At 37.0% G+C, this 17,078-nt stretch overlaps 1 long non-coding RNA gene across 2 annotated transcripts; it reads right to left on the minus strand.

Annotated features, from left to right (window-relative positions):
- Positions 1 to 2,199: 2,199 nt before the first annotated feature.
- LOC117672782 (uncharacterized) lies at positions 2,200 to 15,019 on the minus strand. 2 transcript variants are annotated; one of them, XR_004593366.2, is made up of 4 exons: positions 14,436 to 15,019; positions 7,138 to 7,321; positions 5,654 to 5,766; positions 2,200 to 2,584 (listed from the first exon to the last, which is right to left on the minus strand). It is a non-coding gene; the product is annotated as an uncharacterized LOC117672782 (long non-coding RNA). The 2 variants fall into 2 exon arrangements; XR_004593369.3 differs by lacking the exon at positions 14,436 to 15,019 and adding an exon at positions 13,352 to 13,486.
- Positions 15,020 to 17,078: the final 2,059 nt, after the last annotated feature.

Below are 17,078 nucleotides of genomic sequence, written 5' to 3' on the forward strand. Positions count from 1 at the left end.
TATCTAGAAAGCCCAGAAAAATCTCAGTCCCAGTTCCACACAAAAAGGTACACATCCTGAGATCCTGAGACCTTAAAAAAATCTCAAAAGTCTTGCAACATCTTTAATTTAACTACAGCATTTAATGTAACAAAAAGAGGAAATTATTTAATGTACGACTGGAATAATATTATTTTATTAAGCCTATCTTTAATTATATGTCAGATTTAATTTTTCTCCTTGCTCTGCCCACCTTTGGCTTAGTGACTTTGGCTCCTAGTACGCCATTAAAGGGAAAGAAGCAGAAGGTGGCAATAGACTCCTGGAACAAATAGGTTTTTCTTAAACTGAGAAATAAATCCCACATTTGCTATTACAGATCAGTTCAGTTCCTAAGAACATCTGATGGGCTTTCAGGTAGGCCTTCTCAATGGTGACGTCTTCAAATTATAGAAAGCTCTCCCTTCTGAAAGCACCTGTTAACATTCCTTCATCCCCTTCCCGTATAAATTTTGCATATATGGGTTTGGTTGTTGTTTTTTACAGTAGTCTCTTTTTTACCCCTTTCTCTTTTAAAAATGAATATAAATGCATTTTACAATATACTGTATTATATTTCTTAATGTATTTTTGAATTGTTGGAATTTTAAGTGATTTTTGAGAAGAAGAAGAATGGGAAAACAGTATACAAGTCTTTAAAAATTCAACAAAATAAATAATTGTGACCCAGAGCAGCCACAAAATTACAGATTTCTGACAGAAGTGTTTTTTCCAATTTTTCTTAACTAAGAAGGTTAGTTTGGCTAAATTCCTATGCCCTATGCCCTCCTATTGTTAAGACTAAGCCTCACTGTGCTAATCAAGGTTTACCTCTGAGTAGAGAGGGATAGGATTGCATTGTGAAAAAAGTCCAAATTATAGAAACCCATATGTATCTGATAAAAGCAGATGTGAATTATATTTAATAGTAGTAGCTTCTTTGCGTAACCCCCAGGTAGAAGTGTATAAAATTTCTCAAGATAATTAGATATTTCAAACATACTTTTTTAATCATATCAACTTAATATCAACAAATTTAAATGGCACAAAGGTGTTTACAAGGCAGTTTAATAGCTTAAGGCAGCTAATGCTGATGTAATTTTAGGAGTTACTAAAAAAGAAATCTGCATGAAAAGATTTTTTTTTCCTCATTAGTTAAAACTTCAATCTCAGCAAGCCATCTGAATTTCCAAAGACCCTATTTTTGACTCCAGGAGTTCTTTCTAAATACCTGATTAAGAGTGACAGCAAAGTTTCCTTATCATTTTGAGGTGAGAAAAAAATTAAAATGATTATAAGCCCTAATAAAGAGGTTTCCCCCAAATTTAGTCTCCACTGTGGTAGCTCCCAACAATTCTCTTCTCTACCTCAGAAACAACTAACAATTATTATGCTAAAATACTTATAGAAACTGGATCTCATGGTCTTGCAACCACTCCCTCCCCCTCCCCCACTTACCTCACTATTATATTGCTACCATTAGTTATTTCAGAACAAGGAGAACCTATCTGAAAGATTGCAGAAACCCCCAAAGTTTGCAAAAGCCCTAAATGTGAGCCACTCTGGTGTAATGGCTAAGGCACTAGGCTAGAACCAGGGGACTGTGAGTTCTAGTCCTGCCTTAGGTATGAAAGCCAGCTGTGTGACTTCAGGCTAGCAATTCTCTCAGTCCAATCCACCTCACAGGGCTGCTGTTGTGGGAAATAGAAGGAAAGAGCATTAAGTATGTGTGCCACCATGACTTAACTAAAAATAAAGGCAGGATAAAAGATAAAACCAAACCAAATAAATAAAAGAGGGAAGCCCCCCAAAAGTCATATGATAACTGAGGATGTCATGTTGACTTGTGAATATTGTGAATACCCAATAGAACATTGTGAAGACAAATGGAGTGGATTGAACAAGCTGTGCCTTTGTGTGAATCTTATTTCTCTAGTCAAATTATATTGGTGATATTAGACAGCAAACAACTCTTTCAAGATCACAGCCAGTAGATTTGTATACTATATCAGCTAAAATATAAGGAAAAGAATTCATGTTAAAAGAAAGTCTTTGATGTTAAGATGAGAAGGAAAGCACTTGGAGTTTTTATCTATGGTCCAAAAAGTATAGAACTTGCAAGATTATGTCAAAAATCTAAATCATACTGCCCTGTGAAAGGAATAGGTCATTGTTGTAAAATTTTATTCTACTATTTTAAACTACCAATTTGCCCCAAAACAAATAAACTGAAATGGAGAATGGAACTTGACTAATTCCAGAATGCCATTTCCCCTGTCTTATCTCTTCCTGTTACAGACATCATTCATTAGATTACGAAGACTATTAATGTCATGCAGCAGAACTAAATGAATTCACTAAGAGACCTCTATTAGCATACCAAGTACCTCTCTTCAGCTAAATATTCCTGACAGCTCTCATTACAAATGATGGATAACATTTATAAAAGACAATCATTCCAGAGGAAAATAAAGATCTGCATTGTATATTCTGATTGAAGATATCATTTCTGCAGTTTATTTTTTTCTTTTTCTTTCTTTTTAATATTTCTTGGGAGGAAAGGGATCTGTAAAAAGACACAAATTAAGTTAATTGCTCATGCCAAAATGTATTAAGGATGTAAAAGACTAATTGAAAGTCGATCCTGACTTTTGCAGGTGTTTTATTTCTGAAATTGTAAAGTCTGAAATATTCCAGATGTGTTCCAAACCAAATGCTATGAGACAAGGACATGGGACATTCTACATACCATAAATTCAAATGTGGAGCCAAGAACAGTCAGCTATATTATAATATTCTGAAAAAAATGTTTTTAAATCCACTTCACACATTACAGTTTTGAAATATTTTATCTTAAAAATTTAACCTGTGAAACGCAACAAACTGTTTGGAAGCAGATGTACTGCAGCTATGCCAATTCATAAAAGACTCTATTTTTATTTGAAAATCCAAATCAGATTTTAAATTTAAGCTATGAGAAAAAAAAGTATAAATTTTAAAGTGAATTGTCCATTCACACACCTGCTGAATGAATAGGCAGGTTGGCCATCTGATCACAGTATTCTTCACCATTATTGTGAGGCTCTCATTTTCCTCCAAATTTAGTAATTGTTTTTATAGCATCTTTATAAAATTAATACTTGCCCTTATTAAGCTAAGCCCAATCAAAGTGTTCCAGTTTTAAAGACTAACTAAATCCTAATTTTCCAGAAATTCAGAAACTACTGTTCATTATTTACATAACGGCTTGAAATTCTGTGTTAAATTTGAGGGTTCTTTTTTCAGAATAATAAAAATATAATACATACACTTTACTTTTCTTGATATAGCCTTTAACCTGCTTTTTCCTAGTAAAAAAAGCCACACCCCAGATGATTCTTGTTTCCCTTCTTTTTAGTTTCTTCACTATTGTATAAGTTTCTCTTAAGTATTATAGTGAGGAGGTACAGCTAAGATCAGTAATTGTTTTTTGTCATGATCCCATTAACACCTTTATTCTGGTTACCTAAACTCCCAGCACACCGCCCAAAGACCAAAGTGGCTTTTGGTCTGAAAGTTGCATATCTTATTCCAAATTATACCTAATCTTCTAATCTTCTTTAACCAAGGTACTTAGGTAGATTCTTCCCATACCAAATCACACCAATTTAATTGAATACTAAGCTGATTAACAGACCCAAAGTATAAAGAAATGCAATCATCTAACTCAATACCAAAATATAATCTCTGATTTCAAATACATGCTCTCTCATTAACGCAACGAGAACACCTTTGGCATCTACAGAGCAGTGAAGTAGGTACAGCTTAAAATCATACATCCTTCATCTTGTCTTCTAGCAGAAAAGGTATGGACTTCAGAGTACACAATTTGCTAATTTTATACAAACTCGTTTTAAAAAGAGCCAGTTTGGTGTAGTGGTAAAGGCATCTTGGAGAGCATGAGTTCTAGTCCTATACTAGGCACAAAACCACCTGGGTGACCTTGGTCCAGTCTCTTCTCTCAGCCCTAGGAAGGAAGCTGGGGCAAACCACTTCCAAAAATCCTTGCTAAGAAAATTCCAGAGAGCAGACCAGGCAGTGGGCTAGTCACCCAAAGGTGCTAACCACATGCATTAAACAAAACATCTCCAATTCCCCAAAGAATAAGATACTTTGAAAATGCCATTTTCCCAAGGAACTAGAACACTGTGGAACAATAGGTAGAATTGAGTACATATTTGTGCTGAAGGCACATATTTCTACGCATGCCAAGATGGTCTGAGATATGGATGTTTATTTTTATATTCAGTGAACTATTAAGGGCCAGATAAAAATGTGTAGAAATGCCTGCTCCAGTTGAGTCATAAAAAGGAAACTGACCCCTGTTCTTGGATTGATTTTATTGGCATTTCCAAGATTTAATCCAGCTCAAGTATAATTTATCAACATTAAATCTGGAAACTATTTCTCATCTTTACTGTGTTTTCAGCTAAATGCAGATAGACAAGGACTTGTGTTGCTGCACATGGAGTCACTTGCTTCTATGACTTGAACTGAACATACAGAGCATATTACATGCATATTACACATTAAGTCAAGATACAAGCATGGAAAAACGGTGCACACTTTACTGGGGTCTGGAGACCCAGGGGATAGCACTCCTCCAGTTAGGCAGCCATTGTATTGCCATATTACCATTACATTTAAAAATGTGGGTAGACTATGGAAAATTCTTGAACATGGTTAAGAAGAAATTCCGCTCCCCCTCCTTCCCCATATCAATGAACTTTGTATTTAGGTCTTTTAAAGGTGTGAGGCAATATATGTTCTAAACCAAGTTACAACAGAACAATTAACATTAAGAGTTGCATACCTGAGACCTTTTTAACTGAATGTATTTTTCTCTCTAAACTAGGATTTATAGTTCAAAAGTCAGAGAAATTTCAGTTTCTCCATGGGAGAAACTTATGAACTTTTCTTCATATGAACTACCAGTCCCAGAGATCCATGTGCATAAATGTGATAGAGGAGGCAAAGCACCATAATAATCAACTTTAAAGGGGTTATCCAAGTTATTTGGTTGCAGTTAAAATACCCTGCAACATTTTTAAGGCTAATGTAGGAATGGGTATGTCAATCTAATAAAAAGAAGGATTAGGTGTGACATGATAGCAGTCTTTTAAAATCTGAGGGGCTGTCACAGAGAAGAGGGGTTCAACCTATTCTCCAAAGCATCTGAAGGCAGGACAAGAAGTAACAGATGGAAACTTATCAAAGAAAGCTCCATTCTAGAAATAAGGAGAAATTTCCTGACAGTCAGTACAATTAATCAGTGCAACAGCTTGCATCCAGACATTGTTGGTGCTCTACCATTGGTGGTTTTTAAGAAGAGATTGGACAGCCATTTGTCCAGAAATGGATCTCCTGCTTAAACCAGGTAATCTATAATTTGCTGATTTATCACAAATTTGATAGGTTCAAACATGAAATCTGATGTCTATAGTCACAATATTCCAGAGATCTAAAACATTTTCATACTCAATATATTCTCATGTGCACTGCTTTTCAGACACAACCCATTCTTTGAGGAAAAAATGCAGTGCCTATTCCTCTATGCTTTCTGGAAACAAATGGTTTGATCTGTTTTTTCACCTACCTGGTCCCGTAAATTCTATCAGTGGCATCTGACTGTTCCCCAATGCCCAAAGACACTTCTTGTTACAAGTCTTCTCTTTCCAATCGATTGTCACACCCTAGTGGTTTTCCATCCTGTAAGAACAGGAACTAATCAGTTCTAGGACTTATAGTTTGTGGGTGAACAGCTAATAGCAGGGCAGCACACAACTCTTAAATTAGTCAGTATTGACTTCTGTCTCTGGGTTCACAACTTCTACCTTATATGGTACTGAGGGAGAAACAAATTGTGGACATTGCCAGACTGTGCAGGCCAGGCCAGTATGCTTTTCACTGCTGACATAGCTAGCTACTCCACCTATCCACTGTCCACAAGTTTAAAACTTGAAAAAAGGAAATATAGTTTGGTCTTGGTTATTGCAGGACACAAAACTCCTATGAATGAAGTGATGACTCTGGCCGAGCCAAGTCCTCTGCAGGTAGGACTGTACATATGCAAAACACTTTTCCTTGCATTTCCCAAGCATGCATAGAGTGCAGGCCCCAAGCCCCTTCAGATATAGACAATTTCTTCTCACTGACTGAATAGTTTTGCAGGAGATGATATAATCCATAAGGAATAAACCAATTCAGATGAATCCTGGGTCTCTATGAAGCTAAGGAGTTCCAACTCACCTCTGCACCAAGCCTTAATCATTCTGTCTTTAAAGGCAGAATAAACCTCTTATTGATTACCTTGACGATAAGAGTACAACATGTTTTCCCACTGCTGCAGGAGCAGCGGCAACAAAACCAAGAACCCAGTGAAATGAGGCACTTATCAAGGATAAGGATAGGGTCTGTATCAAGGATATGGTCAAAGCCCAGAACAACATAATGTATTTGCAGAGTTTCATCCCTCTGAGTGCCTTATCTCCCCCTTCACCTTCTAAATCCTAAATTCAAATAATTTGGCTTGCCTGCCCTCATAACAAAATTGAAGTCTGATCCTGTGGAAAAGTAAACTACATATGTTTCTGTGAGATTTAAATCAAATTAAGTAAGTTTTAGATATTGTAGTCTCCAGAGTCAAAATGGACCTCAAATTCTACCCCACCGTACTGTGGTAGGAGATTATTTCCAAGCATTTGTCCCCCAGCCAACATTTTTTCTCCCGGCATTATTCCAGGTCAGGGAGAATTTATAACTAGCTAGTTTTTCCCTGTAATTTCTTCAGGGACTGCCATTTTATGCTACACTCCTAATATATGTACTTACTGTATATAGGAGTAAGCCATACTGAGTTCATAGTAAAGGGTGAAATGCTACCGGTTTGGACCGGTTCTTCTGAACTGGTAAAAAAAAATGCTAGCAGTTCTGGCAAACAGGTATTTCCGATGATCAGCTGGGCGACGATCAGCTATGACGTGCAATTTTTATTAGCTAGAATCATTGGGTCTCCTGCTTTCTAGCCAATCTAAATAGCATGCCACAGTGAATTCCCCACCCACTCCCTGTTCTACTTACCTTTGCAGTCTCAGAAGGCTTCAAAGTGTTACTTTTTTAGTGCTGCGTGGGTGCACCTCAGGCATGTATGTGCGCAAACCGTGCACTCAGTAGCAGACTCACAGAACTGGTAGCAGACTTCAGAAGATTTCGTAGGGCTTATTTTTCGATAAACAGTAGACAGGGATAGGAATGTACAATTATTCTGTTCAGTTAAAAAAAAACTATATGAAGACTCATACTTTTATTATAGACAATTCTTTAACTTCAAGTAGTTGACTATAAAGGTCTGTGAGGCTCTTCTTTATTCATTAGTACTATATAGTACTAATTCAGGAAGAATTTAATTATTGCAATTTATTTGATTTAATATAATTACCCACTCCAGAAGACTGTGGCCATCTTACAAAATCCATAAAAAGTAAACAATAAAACCCACAACACAGGCAGGTCAGACTAGCCTGGCTAGGTGGCTAAGACACTGAGCTTGTCGACCAGAAAGTTCGGTGGTTCGAATCTCTAATATAGGTCTCCTGGGTGAGTAGGGGGTTGGACTAGATGACCTCCAAGGTCCCTTCCAACTCTGTTCTTCCAACTAAAGCAACTAGAACAATAATTCGACAAGGGCTCAACCAATAAGTCACATCCACATTAATCCACTGGAGGCCATCGCAGTTGGGCAGATCTAATCAATTAACATAATAAATAAACCACAGGCTGAGAAACAGAATCAGGTCTTAAGGCTTTCCAGAATCCCAGGACAATGGGCATCCAAATTTCTGAGGGGATGCTGTTTCAGAGGGTGTGGGCAACAACAGGAAAGGCAAAGATTTTTTTTTTAAGAAGAAGAAGAAGAAAGAAAGCTATCAAAAACGTTTCCTAATACCACTAACCACTTAAAATCAAAATCCCCAGTTACAAATTGCGATCGCTCAAAATATAGACCTGAGCTAACATGTTTATATTAATTGACTATAGGGTGCTGATTTACTTTTTGGTTGGGTGGGATACACAACACCAAGAATTTATCCAGATTTTTTAAAAAAATATTGCCCTTTCTTCTTCTGTTTTCAGTCTCTCTCTCTCCTTGACATTATTATTGGATTTATAGGAAGAGTTTTCTCAGGTAGCTTGTTCTTCTATTCTATATGGACTTCCAAACATGGGGGTAATGTGACTATCAATATCAAGGAAAATGTGTTAGCGCATACAGGAATGAATATAACACACCTACACAGTTGTAAATATTATCTAGGAAGACTTTTGGATATACAATAGTTTCTTCATATATCATTGTTATGTGTCAGTTTATATAACAGGGTCAAAGATGAAGGAAAGCTGTGTTGCAGCCTTCATCTCACAGCCAGATATCAAAAGTCTTTTGCATTGCCTTGATTATCTTACAGGGAACCAGCATATCTGTGTGTGTGTGTGCGCGCGCGTGCGCACGCACGCCAGTGATGGGTTGCTACCGGTTTACCCCGGATCAGGCGAATCAGTAGCAGCAGTGGCAGGAGGCTCCGCCCACCCGCCTCGACGCTTCTGCGCATGCACAGAAGCATCACCCACAAATGCAAGCGAGCCCATGAGCAAACCGGTAGCGACAGGTTTTGAAACGCGCCCCTGGTGTGTGTGTGTGTGCACGCGCGCATGCACACATGCATGGATATGTGCATGCAATGATGTTCTTGTTGATCAGTTGTTAATAAAAAAAATGGGTTCAGATTCATACACACACAATTTGCTTCCTTCTATTTTTTATGTAATGGTTGTGTTATATATTTGCTATATCAATAAAAGATGGGTATACAAGATTGCCTTTAATGGGTAAATTATCCAAAGTATTACAGGTCCTACCTGTCATATCCCATGAGGAAGCAAAACTGCTTAGCTTTGGCATCAGATATCAAAATAGCAAGACTCAGTTACTGGGCAACCATCATTTCAAATACTCTCTTTACAGCTTGAGACAGAATAATAGCAACATTAACAAGAAAACTGTGTGGCATGCATTGCATAAAATATTACCTAATCATGCCTCTAATACAGATTTTGAAATATGGACAGATATGCCATTGTTCAGAATGCAATTTGTTTTGATTTGCTCCAACAAAATTCATACTACTTTGTGAAAAGAACATCCCACCACTTCATGTTGATCATGAGTTATACATTTCTACAAAACCTTTGGAAATAAAACATAGTTTTATAGAAACAGTCGCCTTTATGCTGTTTCCGTGTTGAAACAACTGCCTCATGTTTGCAACTCTGTTTATCCATCTGTGGACTTTCAGTATGATATCTAAATTTTCTCTAAAAGCCTTTCTTGGCAATGGATTAAACCACATGGTTAAATCCCAAAATTTTTCAGCACGGTATGTTTTTGTAAAAAAAAAAAAAGAATAATCAAATAATATCAAGACAAATGTTCTAGAGCTAGTCTCAAGCTTATATTTATCCCATGATATAAAGACATAAAAATAGAATGCAAAAACAAAAAAATCTACTTTCTAAAATAATGAGGCTTGGCACAATTTACAACTGGATGGAGAAATTATATTAATTTGTTCAAATTCTGGTTAATATTATGCCCTTTTAAGATAAACTTTCAAAGTATGCTAGTATGCTAAACTGATGGAAAGAAATTGAGTTCATTCCATTGTACTGTATTTTGCAATTAACAATATTGGCTTCTAGAGATTGGTGGTAATTACGTGAAGGGAAATATAAAACAAACTAAAAAGGCTACAGGTCAAAGACCAAGAAGTTATTGATTGCTCAAGATTCAAACAAGGCATAGAGTTGGGATTCAACATAAAGCATTTGATATTGAATTGTGGGGAAGGCATATATAAGTTTGACACAAATTGTACTAGACTACCTGTTGTGCGACTGGAGTTCAATTTCGTTTTTCAGATTCTTATCAATAGGAAGGAGATAAATAGTTCAGGAGACAGTTATAGGTGTAGGGAATTGGGGGTTTGCACATTCAGTTATAAAGCTGAGTTACCCTTTCCGCCTCTCTTCAGGCTTCAAAGGTAACATCTGCCAAATTAAACATTTGGCATCTTGGAAAAAAGTACTAAAATAGAGATTTTTTTTCCTTTTTATGTCCCAGGTGCCATTACATTATTTTTAAATTATTGAGTCTGTCATCTGCACCTCTATAACTGTCTGATTTGGTTCTGCAGCCCAACAAGACAGACACAGACTTCAGAGGATAATTAGAACTGCAAAAAAAACAATTGCTACCAACCTGCCTTCCATTGAAGACCTGTATACTGCACAAATCCAAAAGAGGGCTCTGAAAATATTTACAGACCCCTCACACCCTGGACATAAACTGTTTCAACTCCTACCCCCAAAACAACGCTATAAAGCACTGCACACCAGAACAACTAGACAGAAGGACAGTTTTTTTCCGAACGCCATTATTCTGCTAAACAAATAATTCCCTCAACACTGTCAAACTAGTTACTAAGTCTGCATTACTATTAATCTTCTCATCGTTCCCACCACCCATCTCCTTCCATTTATGACTGTATGAGTGTAACCTTATTGCTGGCATCCTTACGATTTATTTTGACTGTTTCCTAATATGATTTGATTGCTTATTTGTACCCTATGAGTATCATTAAGTGTTGTACCTTATGATTCTTCATGAATGTATCTTTTCTTTTTATGTACACTGAGAGCATATGCACCGAAACAAATTCCTTGTGTGTCCAATCACACCTGGCCAATAAAGAATTCTATTCTATTCTGTTTTGCACAATGGTATCTACTCCAGACCAGCTATTGCATTAGATCTTTGAGATTTTATGAAATAGGTTGCTACAAATGTGTCATATATGACCTGATTTTTTTCAAGAGTTTGGGAGCCTCTCTTGGGCTAGAAGGAGAGAGCTGGGATGCACCATAGCATCTATATTCACCAAATTGCTGATCACTGGAATAAAGATAACTGATCACCTAGTGAAACTTCCAAGCACTATCAAATATTTCAAAGCAGAATTATTTTAGGTGGCTTTTCCATATTCTTCCAGTGGACAAATGCTACAATTCTGCAAAGAAGGAAGACACAGCCAAGCAAAGGACTACCCACTGACTTTGCTTATTGGAAGCCCTCTGGAAAGATTGCAAATGGTGATCACTTGATTCCAGTACACTACAACTATTTGCTGGTAAATATTTGCTGGTTATCAAGCACCTGAATTTTGATCATGTGACTCTATGGGCATTGTGACACTTGTAAGTATGAAGTCATAAGTCACGTTTTTTTCAGGCACCATCGTAACCTCACATAGTTCTAAAATGAATGGTTGTAAGTCGAGGCTTCCTGAAGTTTTCTTATAGAATGTGGTACATACCTCAAATTACTTTCAAAGCTTTTCTGCAAGATCCAATTCAATTGTTCGACCTTAAATGAACTCCAGTGAAAAATCTTGCAGTACTCAAGGTGAGCACTAGTACTGTACTGTATTATGTTACCAACAAAGGTGGGGGAGGGGAGAGGATGAAATGAAGTTAGGGATTATAAAATTCAAAGGAAAAGTAATCTGGCGAGAAGTAATCTGTTGATCAGGAATGTGGGGTATGAATTATCTATTTCATTTCAGTATATTGTTTCCAATAAGTTTCCTTGTAGAGAAATCAAACTGGTAATTCATTAACTTTTAGGTAAGATACCAGCTTTGTGGTTGGTAGAAAAAGCCCAAGTACCATTAAGGATACAGAATTGGCAAGGAACAGACAATCAAGGATTTATCTGAACCACATTTCATTTATCTGAACCACATTTTGAATTGCTCTACAAATCAGAGTTCTAGATCCAGCCAGTTTAAAAAGGAAAGATGGGATCTCACAGGGATTGTAGTGCTTTTGTAATTTTAATTATACCACATGTCATCTTCCAGGAAAAACAAGAAAGTCTAGCTGCCTCCTGAAATAGCACCTTTGGGACATGGATAACTAAGAATCACTACAGACTTTTAGCTATACAATTTGGGATGGACATCCTTTGAAATGTGTGGGAGTAGGGATGGATTTCCAGAGGAAAAAAATTGCAGACTACAGGAACTAGGAGCACTACTCAGATGACCCTGAGGACACAGATAAACCTCCAAATGCTTCAAAGACCCTCTAAAAGGATGCAAATTGCCAGCTGTCTGCAAGGAATATAAATACTTCCATTCCCCACTATCTGTCAGAGCTGAAGAAGCTTCTTGGATGAGAAACAAAACATCTTCAAAGAAAACAAGTCCAGTTGACTCCTGAAAAAGCACCTTGGGACACATGTCATCTTGAATCAAATTCAGTTATGAATTTAATTCATTAGGGATAAATTTAAAATACTGAGTAATAATCAAAGGAGATAAATAACTCAAAGAGAAAAGAGGTATGTGATAGAAACTTCCATAAAATAAGTATCTTAAAACATTAGTTTTCCTTAGGTACTGCCTGCTTTCACTCAGCTTATTCGTTACACTCTTTTGCTTTTACTTCCACATTCCTGGGCTCCCATTTCAAGTCTTCTGCTGTACAGTTGAACAAATGGATAGCAGTTAAGATGGCTCAATGGGAGCACATCTGTGGAAGAGTAGATCCATTCTCAAGGCTTCTCTGAGTTGTATGATACCCACAACATAAGTTAAGCTCGGCTATAGATAATGAACTTATCCTCACTGGAAAGACAGGGAGGAGAATATTCATGATGCAGTTTTCTGGCAAGCTCTAAAAAGTAAAAGCCAACTTCTTTCAAGTTGATCTTGATTTCTAATGACCAAATGAGCATGATCATGCAGTTTTCTTTGCAGTAATACAAACGCTGTTTGCCAGTGGAATTTTTTTTTTTTTTTTTACACTTCCCAACCTATAGTCCTGGTATTTTCTGGTATTATCTATTTAATTTGGTCTTATCCTACTCACTTTTTGAGATCAGTCAATATTGGTTATATTGAATTGAATTGAATTGAACTGAACTGAACTGAACTGAACTTTATTTGGCCAAGTGTGATTCGACATACAAGGGATTTGTCTCTGGTATAGAAGCACTCAATGTACATGCAAAGCAACAAAATAATAATCAGCATGAGATGCTGCCATCCAGGTATCCAACAGATTACTGACATCAACTCAACACTCTAAAGCCACTCATTGAACAAATTTCTGTTTCTGCTCTGAACAATACTGTATTAGCACATGCAGCAAATATTGCAGGTTCACAGTGTTGTACCTGTTCACAGCTGCTGCTTTTTTAATTGGAACCCAGGAAACAAAATTGTCAGAAAGCCTGGTTGGAAAGAGATAAACAAGGTCTCAAGAATACAAAATGAGTAGTAGATTTATTGTAGAAGAGACAATGACACCATCTGAACAAATTTCCAGTGACTACTGTGTATTAGATACGAGACCCATTCATAGTGGAGTCTTTGTGCTTTCTGAGAGTGATTTTTCTTTTTCTTTTCTTTTCTTTTCTTTTCTTTTTTTTTTTTTTTTTTTTTTGCTTCCAGACTACTGTAGGTAACATATTCAGTGCTAGAAGGGTTTATATACAGTAGTTTGCCCTGTCAGCATTGGTGAAAGTATTGTTTTCTCTTGGTAGTTTCTTGATTAGACTGTTGTTTACTGCTTTTACTATTCCAGTATTTTAAAAGGAAAAAAAGTGGACACAGGAAACTACACACCAATCATTTTGGCATCAATATCTGGGCAAATGCTAGAAAAATAATCAAGCAATAGGCTTATGAACAGATGGAAGCTAATGGCATAATTACCAGAAGCCAGCATGGATTTGATAAAGATTGGTCATGGCAGACAAATTGAATTGTGCTCTTTGACAGTGTGACTATATTAGTGGACCAAAGGAATCTATAGATGTAGCATACTTAGACTTTAGTAAGGCTTTGAACAAGTAGACCATGGCTTCCTTCTTGATAAACTGAATAAAGTGGAAATAATGGTCGTACACCAGATGGATTCACAGTTGGATGAACACGCATAGCCCACACATGGTCCTTAATGGGTCTACATCTACAGTGAAGGAGGAATGCAATGAGTTCTGTCCTGGAATAAGTACTCTTCAAATCTTAATAAATGACTTAGATGAGAGAATGGAAGGGATGCTCATAAAATGTATATATGATACAAAAGCTGGGGGATTGGTTAGTAATACCCCAAGAAATAGACACAACATTCAACTTGATCTTGATTGACTTAAACATTGAGTCGTATCCAATAAAATATTACTAAATGGTGGGAAGACTAAGATTCTGCACTTTGGCAGGAAACCTTTGGCACAAATACATGAAAAGCAATACCTGGGTTGCAAGTAGTATTTGAAAGAAGCAGTAATCTTGGTAGGCCACAGGTTAAGCATGAGTCAGCACTGTGCCACAGCTACAAAAAGAGCCAATGCAGTTCTGATTTGCATCAACAGATCATGGGAAGTGATAGTACCACTGGTCAGACCACACCTGGAATACTGTCTCCTGTTCTGGTTGACACAATATCAAAAGGATGCTGAAGAACTGGTAAGAGAGCAGAGAAGATAGGCAAGAATGATTATGGGTTTGGAAGCTAAATCTGTCAGAATATTCATGACTGGGAAGACATGGTAACAAGGTCAGCCAATGAATAGACATAGCAACCTGATCAGCCAATGGAAACTGTTTAGAAACTGAAACTGGAAGGAGCCTGGGCATGGCTCTGCAGATTTGGATCGGTGCTGAGAACTAAAACGAAATTAGTCTCTGTCTGTGCTGCTGGAACTGAAAGCAATCTCTCCTCTCTACCACATTAGAAGAATCTGCTGTTGGTATTGTAAATTTACTTCATGTGTTATTATGTACAGTATATAAAGAAGTGAATGAATCCTGTTGAATCAGTTTACCTGTGTGTGCTTTCTGGATTTGATTTTTTGCAACAAACTGAAAAAAATCTTACGAAGAGCAGTTGAAGGAACTTGTGTTTATCCTAAAGATGAGATGTCTATGGGAAGACTTGATAGCAGTTTTCTAATACATGAAAAAAAATGTCACAGAGTGAAAGGTATGGATTTAAGATAAGATGAGAACTTGGGTTGGAGACTTTACAAAGAGAAATCCAAATTTGAAATTTCCTGATTGGGGGAGATATTAAGCAGTCTGTATCTTGAAATGGTGAGTGCTTCATCTCTGCAATTGCCAAGAAAATAATTGGATAATCACTTTTCTGGGATATTATGAGCATTCTAGCACTTGGACTAGATGATTTCCAAGACACCTTCCAATCCTGTGAGTTTAGCCCTAGATTATTTCACAGTACAACCTTCCAAAATAGGTGACTCCAGTTTCCAACCTCTGGTTTTAATTACTCCTTCAGAATAAGCAACATTTCAGTGATTTCAAGGTAAGGATTAGAGGTAGAGACTCTATTTCCAATAATAATTGGCTGGTGGTTACCATATGTTTCCCTAGAGTGCCTCATTATGTCCACATCCCACCTCCCCTCCATTAGCACATTTGCCTATTAAGGCAACCTCTCCCTGGGTGCAAAGGATAAGAGCACACCTCGCAAGAGATCAATCAGTTTTTATATTTTTCGCTGAAAATCTTTTGAAGTAATTTTAGTGTTCATATTCTGTTCCTGCCTATTCCATATTGTTCATGCTGACATGCAGGCATATCTCAACTAGGACCGTTATGTTGTTTTTTTACTAGCTTCTCTGTCTTGCAGATAAAGTTACATAAATTATTTGTGCTATGATTGTTTAATGTTACATATGGACTGTCTTTTAAATGCCAGAAACTACTCCAATTCTATGAAGAGTCTAATATGATATAGTAGAGCAGCCTTCTTTGATCCAGTACCTTTTAGGTACTTGGAACTTTAGTTCTTGTAAGACTTTGAACAGTTTTAGAAAAATAAACAACCATGGGGCAAATTTGGTAATTAATGCAAAACTATATTGTAAACAATATATTTGTGCATTGTGTATGCGAGAGAAACTAATTAGGAACCTGTCTATAGCACTATAGATCCTTAAACTGATGGCATCAACCCTTAATACTTTCCCAGGACACCTTGACTTCTAAGTGAAATAGCTTGTCCCATTTATGCTCTAAATGGTTATACAAATACCTTTATCAAACAAGGCCTCTATAAGCCCATAACAACTTCCCACAAAGAAAATAAGGGAAGGTAGACACAGAGCACTCTGTTGATGATGGTATAGTTAAAGAAGGTATGATAGTTTCTTTCAGTGCTGTTTTAATGATTTAACACTTTCCTAAGAAATAGCCTCAAGTTCTGAACATAGATTTTAAGAAATGTTGGTTAAGTAACTATTGGTTACTTATCTTCTTGTCTTTCAGTAGAGGGAGGCCAATGGCTCTGATTCTTTCCATTTCCTTGTACCAAGCAGCATTCAAAGGCAAGGAAAAGTTGGTAACATGGCTAGAGGTTACTCTTCCAAATTTCTGTGCAATTTGTCAATCAACATAGAAAATCCTCCTTTTGCAATGTTCTGGCATATGCCAGTGCATGCAGGTATACAGTGGAGCATTTTATGTGCACAGCTTTTGAACCACATTTTGCTTGATGTTGTTTGATCTCAGAATCACATAGAATCACATCTGGATTTTAGAGATAATGTTAGGGACATCTTTTTGAGCCTGACTCAAGCAATAAAAAAACCATTTTTAAGCCCTTTCAGTCCTTAACTTGCTCAGATCAATATCCTAGCTGAAAGAAGTTTTCTCTGCTTACCCTCCTACCATCCTAGTCATCTCCTATCCCCCTCAAGGCCACTCCAACAGTCCCTCCTGCCTCCCAAACAGTTTGTCAGGGTTCCAAGTGTCACCCCCAATGAAAGAAAACTCCAAGGCTTGTGTTTCCTCAAAGTTCCATTTTATTAGAGATGTCATATTGGCACATCTGGGAAAAACCGAATCTGAAAGCTTCCAGGTTTTCCCCACCCAAAA

Source organism: Pantherophis guttatus, chromosome 1 (genome assembly GCF_059756535.1).
Source record: "Pantherophis guttatus breed Tessera chromosome 1, ASM5975653v1, whole genome shotgun sequence".
NCBI classification, from domain to species: domain Eukaryota; kingdom Metazoa; phylum Chordata; class Lepidosauria; order Squamata; family Colubridae; genus Pantherophis; species Pantherophis guttatus.